Consider the following 8,891-nt stretch of genomic DNA (forward strand, 5'->3'; position numbering starts at 1 on the left):
GGACCGTCTATCCTCTCTGGCTACAAGTTGCCGTACTAGATTTTTATTGCTTCTATGTTCGTTCGGAGCTTTCACTGTTGCTAAGGATTCACTGTTCTGCGTTTTGATACTCTGCATCTGCAACTACAAGTCAACACACATACCATCATATCTACTGTTGGCCACTCAACTAACCATAGTTGTGTCATTATTCTGGTTAAGTTAATTCCTCAACCACGGTTACACACATTAATTTTTCTTCTATGTTAAATTTTGAGTGTGACTTGAGAAATAATCAATTTGTAGAAGTTCCTCTAAAACTAATCCTATTCTAAAATTCCAACACCCCTCAAGTCAAATTACCATTACTTAACTAAAAACTCAGAATTAATCACATTTATCGATATCTACAAATTTATCCATAAATTACTATAACTTGGATAAATAGATTATTTTTTTAACTGAAACCCTAAAAATATGTTATTTCATATAACTTTCCTTTAATCAAACTAATAATCCTATAAATAAATTAAGTTAACATTCTTTGGTTCAAAACAATGAATTTATGATATGAGACATATGTTGATATATTATTTATATGAATTTTAATAATAATTGAATGTTGGTCCAATACAGTTTAAGTGCTGATAAAAGAGGGTGGCAGCTCTTTATTATAACTGGACCATAAAGTAATAATAATTAATGTTGTTTTGGTTAAGCCTCTGCTAATCTAAAATGTCGCTTCAACCCCATGTGGTATGTTGTGAAAATGGTGATGATAACATTAATCATGCCTTTGCACACTCACATTCCATTAAGTTGACTATTTATTTCATTTAAAGAAAAATATATTTTAAATTAAAGTAGTGTAATAAGCATGGGACTCTTTAACAGCCGGACAAAGAATAATTAAAGTTTCCCTCCGTTTCTACTTCAACCGCGCGTGCAACTCAAAAATTTATAAATTCATGCTACACCTCATGTTCAAGTTATAGTTTGGCAATCGCTTGAAGAGGCGTGTGGGGGAGGGTAAGGATGGGCGTAATTAAGGGAAGTTTTGCCTTGAAAAGTGAGAGAGAGTATCTTTGTAGTAGATATGCAAAATTCCCATATCTTTTAACAGCCTTTTGGTAGATAACCAAACTACCTCTCTCTCTTTATTATTCCACTGCAACTACCATTTCTTGTTATTATTATACAATCACCATCCTCCGATTTCCTCATCATTTCTCATGTTGTTACCGACACAACTCCTTCTAAACGACTTTTATCAGATTGATTGACACTGTCAAATTACTTTTACACGCGTGCAATTTCCAGTTAATTATGATTAAGCCCTAATTGGGACAGCCATTGATTATTTTACACCAGGATTTTTAACTTTAACAAAATAAAAATGATGTGATTGATAACCAGATTAGTTAAAAAGTAATGGGTGATTTGGAGATACAGATTTTGTTCACTATCAAAAGATATCATAAAAATGGTTACTATTATTTATTATCTTCAAATCATTTGGTCAACCTTTCACCACATAATCCATGTTACTCCATTCAATATTGACAACGACATTGCTCTCAATCTGAATCACTTACATATATATTTAATATTTTCAATTTTGCTTTTTTTTTTTTAATTTAATAACCACCCACCAGAGAGACAGAGATTATATATATGGCCCATGGACCATATATACCCACTTTGTAAACTGTAATCGTGACATGCCTTGGCCATGCACATTTTGTGATGGATTTCAGAATAATTGGGTGTATTTGGTTTATTATTTTGGGTAAGATTTTAAGGATAGTATTGGATAGTTGGATAGGGGAGTATTACGAGTTAAAATTTAAAAATTTATGAAAAAGTCCCAAGGTTTGCTACTTTAATAAACACCCTAATATATTAAAATATTGTAAAATGACAAAAACATCCCTACCACCCGCAATGCCAGATTCGGGCCACCACTGCCAGAATCTGGTCGGAAAATTGGATAACCACACATACCGGTCGGATCTAGCGGGTATTCGATCGATATGGCCTTTTTCGGCCAAATCCACCACGGATCTGGTCGGAAAATGCCAGATCTGGCCATTATAGGCCATTTCCGGTGGTCGTGTGACTGTTGTGATAGATTTAGACTACCACCGGCGGTGCTTGCCAGAATCTGGCAAGTATTGGTGGATGGGGGTGTTTTTGTTAGTTTTTACTTTTTTCTGGGGGGTATTTAATGAAATTAATAAACTTGTGGGGTCTAAAAGTAATTAAAAAAATAGACTAATATTTTGAGAATTACGTGTCAAACAACATTTGAAGAATAGGATTGGGAATATGGATAAAAACAATAAGCCAAATGCACCCTTGAAGCTTCGTAATTTGAACTACCATTGTGTCCCACAGATAGATAAATTATCCCAATTTTTTTACATATTTAAAGACTATTCATGAATGTAACATTAAAAAAATTTCCACTAAAAACAAAACACCTAATATTATTCATAGATATAAAGCTAACTGGATGGTTTGGCGGTTAACGAGGTTTGCTTTCTTTCATGAGATCTTGGGTTTAAACTTTGAAGTCATCTATCACAATAACAATGTGGTTTGCCTACTTGATTCTTTGGGTTTCATAGGGTGTTCAATGGACTCCGGAGATTAGTTAAGGTGTACACAAGCTGGCTTGGACCCTGAAAATTAGTTGATATACGTACAAACTGACCCAGACATTTTGGTTATAACACATAATATTATTTTCATAGCATATTCATTTAAAACATTACACACCTGTCTCTCATTTCCAAAATTCCAATCATATAGTTGAAAAGTCCTATGCATTTTAAACGATTTACTGGTTTGGTGTTGAGATTAAAAGTATTCAAAAACATAATCTACATAGGCAAATGTTATAATGTTTGGATCGCTCTCTTTGATTTTGTTTATTAATAATTTGGTGAGTAAAGTTGGTAAAATATTGTGCCCACAAGCTCTTGTACAAAGTATTTATTTTTTATTTTTTAAATAGATATAAATTTTCTTTTTGAATAAATAAAAACATCAGGTTTACTATTAAAATATAGCAAAATTAATTTGATGGGAACATGACTATTTTTTTTTTTTTTTGGTGGGCATACGAGGATATGCCTCTATGTTTCATTTTAAACATTTTACTTATGATGCACTCATTTTGGGTCATATAATTATAATACAATGACAAGTCATATACATTCTAAAGGTGGAGGGTTGAGAATGTTGGCCACTGTGCTTAAAACTGATTTTCACTTTGTAAATAAATATTCACCATAGACATTAAATTGGTTATTAATTAAATATTTAAAATGTGTTATTTAAAATGGATAATACTATTTATACAAACTCTTTCATACAACCTTATGTGTCATAAATGCGCGCAAGTTGATCTGAACAATTGGTTACCAAAAAATGATTACACATAAAAATCACTAATTAAATGTTCAATAATTTAGATGAATTATGTGTTAATTAAAAAGTGGGGACATATAAGGTTATATGAAAAACGTTCAAATAATATTACAATTTAAAAAAAAAGGAAATCAAAACTCAAAAGCATAATCTATAAAGGAGATAAAATATTAAGATATTTGGGGTCCCTCTCTTATCTTTTTTGGAAATATATTTGAATAAATTAATACACTTTTAACAATTCTTGATCTTATAAATTATAATACAAATTTGAGAATGTCCATAAGGAAAGCATGCAGAGATTTCAAAGCCGTTTTAAACTCCGGCTGGGCTTTATCAGTTGAGATGACAAAGGGTAGGTTATCAGAATAATAATTTGGGTTTGTGAAATGTCACCTACTCAACATAAAGACATTCCAAACCCAACCGAGAAGTTTTGATAGGTTGTCTGAGAATTGAACAGTCTCACCATCCGGGGGCCAACATCTTGAGTCTGATTCTGTACAGCTTTTTCATTAATAGCTTTCCTTTCTTCTACTGATGAAAGCTGCTCAACTTATTACATTATGGTGTAACTAAGAATTTGTTAAATATGAATGATTTGGGTCCAATTCAACCAAGTATGTAATGGACCAAACATATTTATTCCAACTTAACCTCAATATGAAATCAAACAACAAAGTGAAACATATTTATGGCATTTGTGATGATGGTTTAAGAGTAGTTCTCCCACAAGGATTTTTTGTTTTTCTTTTGATTCCCTGCAATTTATTACCAGGCTTTAGTACTGGCTCAAATGGGGCACCTCCTTTACCACCGTCGATACCCCATGGCTGCAACTGCAAGAAACAGCTCTCAAAATTCACTAGTAGACTTGGTGGATGTAGTTGAATTAAGTGTCACCATCTCAGATTTATCTGACAATTGTAGGGTAAGTGGCATTATGACATACGGATAGAAAATGACAATGACTAGAACACGGGCAGTGTAATGTGAGCAGGCCCCTAATTGTAGATTGGTCATGTTTTCAAAAGGACTGGCAATCACCCCACGAAGTATCCAAGTTGAATCATGGTGTTGGTACAATGTGCAATTGTCTGGGGTAATTGCAGCACATCACATGATTGTGGGGAAGACGATGGTCAGCCTACAAATATTAATTCCTTTCGAGTGTTTTTTCTTTTTTTTTTCATTTAAGAAGTGACGGTGAACCTCATGTTCTAAAAACACAAGTTGGTCCATGATAATTACTTGTATGGCGATTTACACCACTGCAAGCATGCAACATGTTACATGCTTGTCCTTTGATTTTTACTCAAGGACTGAGTGTGGAGGACCAATTTTGATAATGATCTTTCTCGGTTTTAAACTTTTGTCAAATGATTTTTCGTTTTCACACTTGAACACCTATTTTATTTACTTTTCCTTATTTATTACTAATACAGTGCAATCTTTGAACATTTATACATCCATTAATGATTAATCATGATGCCCAAAATAACGAAATTATTAAGAAATAAGAATGCATGGTCTAATTTGGGAAAGTAATAGTAAGAATGTAGGAATTGCATACAAGTAGGTGCGTTTGGATCGGGGGTATATAAGATAATTGGGGTAATTTTCGTTTATTTTGCAATATTTTGGTTTGCAAGTAATAAAATATTACGGTAATCTTTTATTGTAAATAGTGTTTACTATTGGTAATGTGGGGAGTAATCCGATACCCTCCCCCAAGGATGTTATTAAAACTTTACCGAGTAATTTGATTTTTATACCTATTTTGCCTTAATTAAATACCATTTCGGACACAATTGCTCTCAAATATCTACCAAATAACAATTACCCAACCGCCCTATATTTGAGAAATTAACTAAAACACCACAGTCATAAAAAAAGTTTAAAAACTAACAAAATATCCCCAGCCACCCAAGACCATCGTCGGTCATTACTTACCAACATCGGCGTCAGTCGCCGTAATGGCGCATGACTGGCTAGATCATCGGTCGCGCGTCGATAAGATATTTTCTGGCTAAATTTGTCCATTTCTATGGTCGTTTCACGGCTAAATATGTGGTCCTGAAATGGCCACAAATATGACTATTTCACGACCACATCTTTGGCTATGAAAAGGCCATGAATTTGTGATCCATGGCGGGAAATGGCTTTGTTGACGCACAATTGGCCATATTTGACTAGTCGTGTGCCATTTCGTAGACTGCCGGCGGCGACCGGCAGTGGTGGTTGGCTGTCGGCAATTGCTTGGGATGGGTGGAAGTGATTTTACAACAAATTAAAGTTTTATACGGTTGTGGTGTTTTTGCAAAATTTTAAATATAGGCGGTTAAAAAAATGATTCAAAAAATAAAATTATATTAATATTTAAAAATGAGGGTAATTTAGTAATCTATATAGCAAATCCACCAATTTATCCTCACAACCAAATATATTATTAACTAATTTATTCGAACCAACCAAACACATTTCTTAAATATTCACAATAATCTTCAAGATGATATATCTTTCCATTAATATAACATTTCCTTATGAGGCCGTTTGGATCGGGGGCAAATAAGATAACGAGGGTAATATTCGTTTATTTTGCAAGATTCCTATGTTTGGTTTGCAAGTAATAAAATATTACGGTAATCTTTTATTGCAAACAGTGTTTACTGCTGGTAATGTGGGGGGTAATCTTGTTACCTTGTTAGGGGGTGTTATTAAAACATTATCGAGGTAATATAATTTTTCTTCCCATTTTGCCCTTAATTAAAAACCATTTTAGATACAATTACCCTCAAATGTCTACCAAATAACAATTACCCAAGCCCCCTACATTTGAGAAATTAGCTAAAACACTCCAACCACAAAAAAGTTTAAAAGTTAACAAAATACCCCCAACCACCCAAGACCATTGCCAGCCATGACTCACCATCACCAATCGCTAGCATCAGTTGCCGTAATGGTGCACGATCCACTAGATTTGGCTGGTTATGCACCAGTAAGGCCTTTTCCGGCCATAAATTACAGATCCATGGCTAAAAACAGCCAAATCTGGCCTTTTTATGGCTGTTTCATGACCACATCTTTGGCTGTGAAATAGCCATAGATCTGGCCATTTTCCAGCCACAAATTTGTGATCCATGGCCATTTTCAGATTTGCCGATGCACGTGCACCATTCTGTCGACTGCTAGCGACGGTCGGTGATGGTGGCTAGCTGCTGGCAATGGCTTGGGGTAGGTGGGGGTGATTTTACTACAAATTAAAATTTTATATTGCTGGAGTGTTCTAGCGAAATTTCAAATGTAAGGGTTAAAAGAAATAATAATAAAAAACTATTATATTAATATTTAAAAAGGAGGACAATTTAGTAATCTATATAATATACCCATCCATTTATCCTCCCAACCAAACATATTATTTACCAATTTATTTGAACCAACCAAACAAATTTTCTAAATATTTTCAGTAATCTTCGAGGTTATCCTTCTTTCCATTAATATAATATATCCCTATAATAAAATATTATATAATTCAAGATAAAATTGTGGGGGCAAATATATTTGATTTAACTTAAGGCTCAGGAATCTTTCAGCTTTTAGGCTTTACCCTCCAATGTCCCACCACCCATACAATACAATACCATACGCAAATACAAGAAATTTTATTTTCTTCAGTTTTGTCTTCATCTCCTATGCGGGCACACTAATTTCCCGGTTTCTGGTTCTCTGTCTGCTTCCGNAGTTTTATACGGTTGTGGTGTTTTTGCAAAATTTTAAATATAGGCGGTTAAAAAAATGATTCAAAAAATAAAATTATATTAATATTTAAAAATGAGGGTAATTTAGTAATCTATATAGCAAATCCACCAATTTATCCTCACAACCAAATATATTATTAACTAATTTATTCGAACCAACCAAACACATTTCTTAAATATTCACAATAATCTTCAAGATGATATATCTTTCCATTAATATAACATTTCCTTATGAGGCCGTTTGGATCGGGGGCAAATAAGATAACGAGGGTAATATTCGTTTATTTTGCAAGATTCCTATGTTTGGTTTGCAAGTAATAAAATATTACGGTAATCTTTTATTGCAAACAGTGTTTACTGCTGGTAATGTGGGGGGTAATCTTGTTACCTTGTTAGGGGGTGTTATTAAAACATTATCGAGGTAATATAATTTTTCTTCCCATTTTGCCCTTAATTAAAAACCATTTTAGATACAATTACCCTCAAATGTCTACCAAATAACAATTACCCAAGCCCCCTACATTTGAGAAATTAGCTAAAACACTCCAACCACAAAAAAGTTTAAAAGTTAACAAAATACCCCCAACCACCCAAGACCATTGCCAGCCATGACTCACCATCACCAATCGCTAGCATCAGTTGCCGTAATGGTGCACGATCCACTAGATTTGGCTGGTTATGCACCAGTAAGGCCTTTTCCGGCCATAAATTACAGATCCATGGCTAAAAACAGCCAAATCTGGCCTTTTTATGGCTGTTTCATGACCACATCTTTGGCTGTGAAATAGCCATAGATCTGGCCATTTTCCAGCCACAAATTTGTGATCCATGGCCATTTTCAGATTTGCCGATGCACGTGCACCATTCTGTCGACTGCTAGCGACGGTCGGTGATGGTGGCTAGCTGCTGGCAATGGCTTGGGGTAGGTGGGGGTGATTTTACTACAAATTAAAATTTTATATTGCTGGAGTGTTCTAGCGAAATTTCAAATGTAAGGGTTAAAAGAAATAATAATAAAAAACTATTATATTAATATTTAAAAAGGAGGACAATTTAGTAATCTATATAATATACCCATCCATTTATCCTCCCAACCAAACATATTATTTACCAATTTATTTGAACCAACCAAACAAATTTTCTAAATATTTTCAGTAATCTTCGAGGTTATCCTTCTTTCCATTAATATAATATATCCCTATAATAAAATATTATATAATTCAAGATAAAATTGTGGGGGCAAATATATTTGATTTAACTTAAGGCTCAGGAATCTTTCAGCTTTTAGGCTTTACCCTCCAATGTCCCACCACCCATACAATACAATACCATACGCAAATATAAGATATTTCATTTTCTTCAGTTTTGTCTTCATCTACTATGCGGGCACACTCATTTCTTGGTTTCTGATTCTCTGTCTGCTTCCGGTTCATAATCAACTTGTAGCCCTTAATAGAAATACTTGCACAAGTAGCCAAGTTGTTTATTTTTTGTGATCCCTTTTCAAATATCATTATTTATTGAATTTTATAAATCATGACGAATAATAATATAAACCCATTGGATTGGATAGTAACTCAACCCATAAACGAATGATACCAAATTCCCATCTGGAATCTCCAGTTAAAGGATCTAAGTAGACATGTTACAACACTATTCCCACAACAATTAAATGACTCCAATGGCTTGACACTTCAGGGGCTACGAATGTGTGCGTAT

This window comes from Pistacia vera, unplaced genomic scaffold (assembly GCF_008641045.1).
Source record: "Pistacia vera cultivar Batoury unplaced genomic scaffold, PisVer_v2 Contig367, whole genome shotgun sequence".
In the NCBI taxonomy this organism is placed as follows: Eukaryota; Viridiplantae; Streptophyta; class Magnoliopsida; order Sapindales; family Anacardiaceae; genus Pistacia; species Pistacia vera.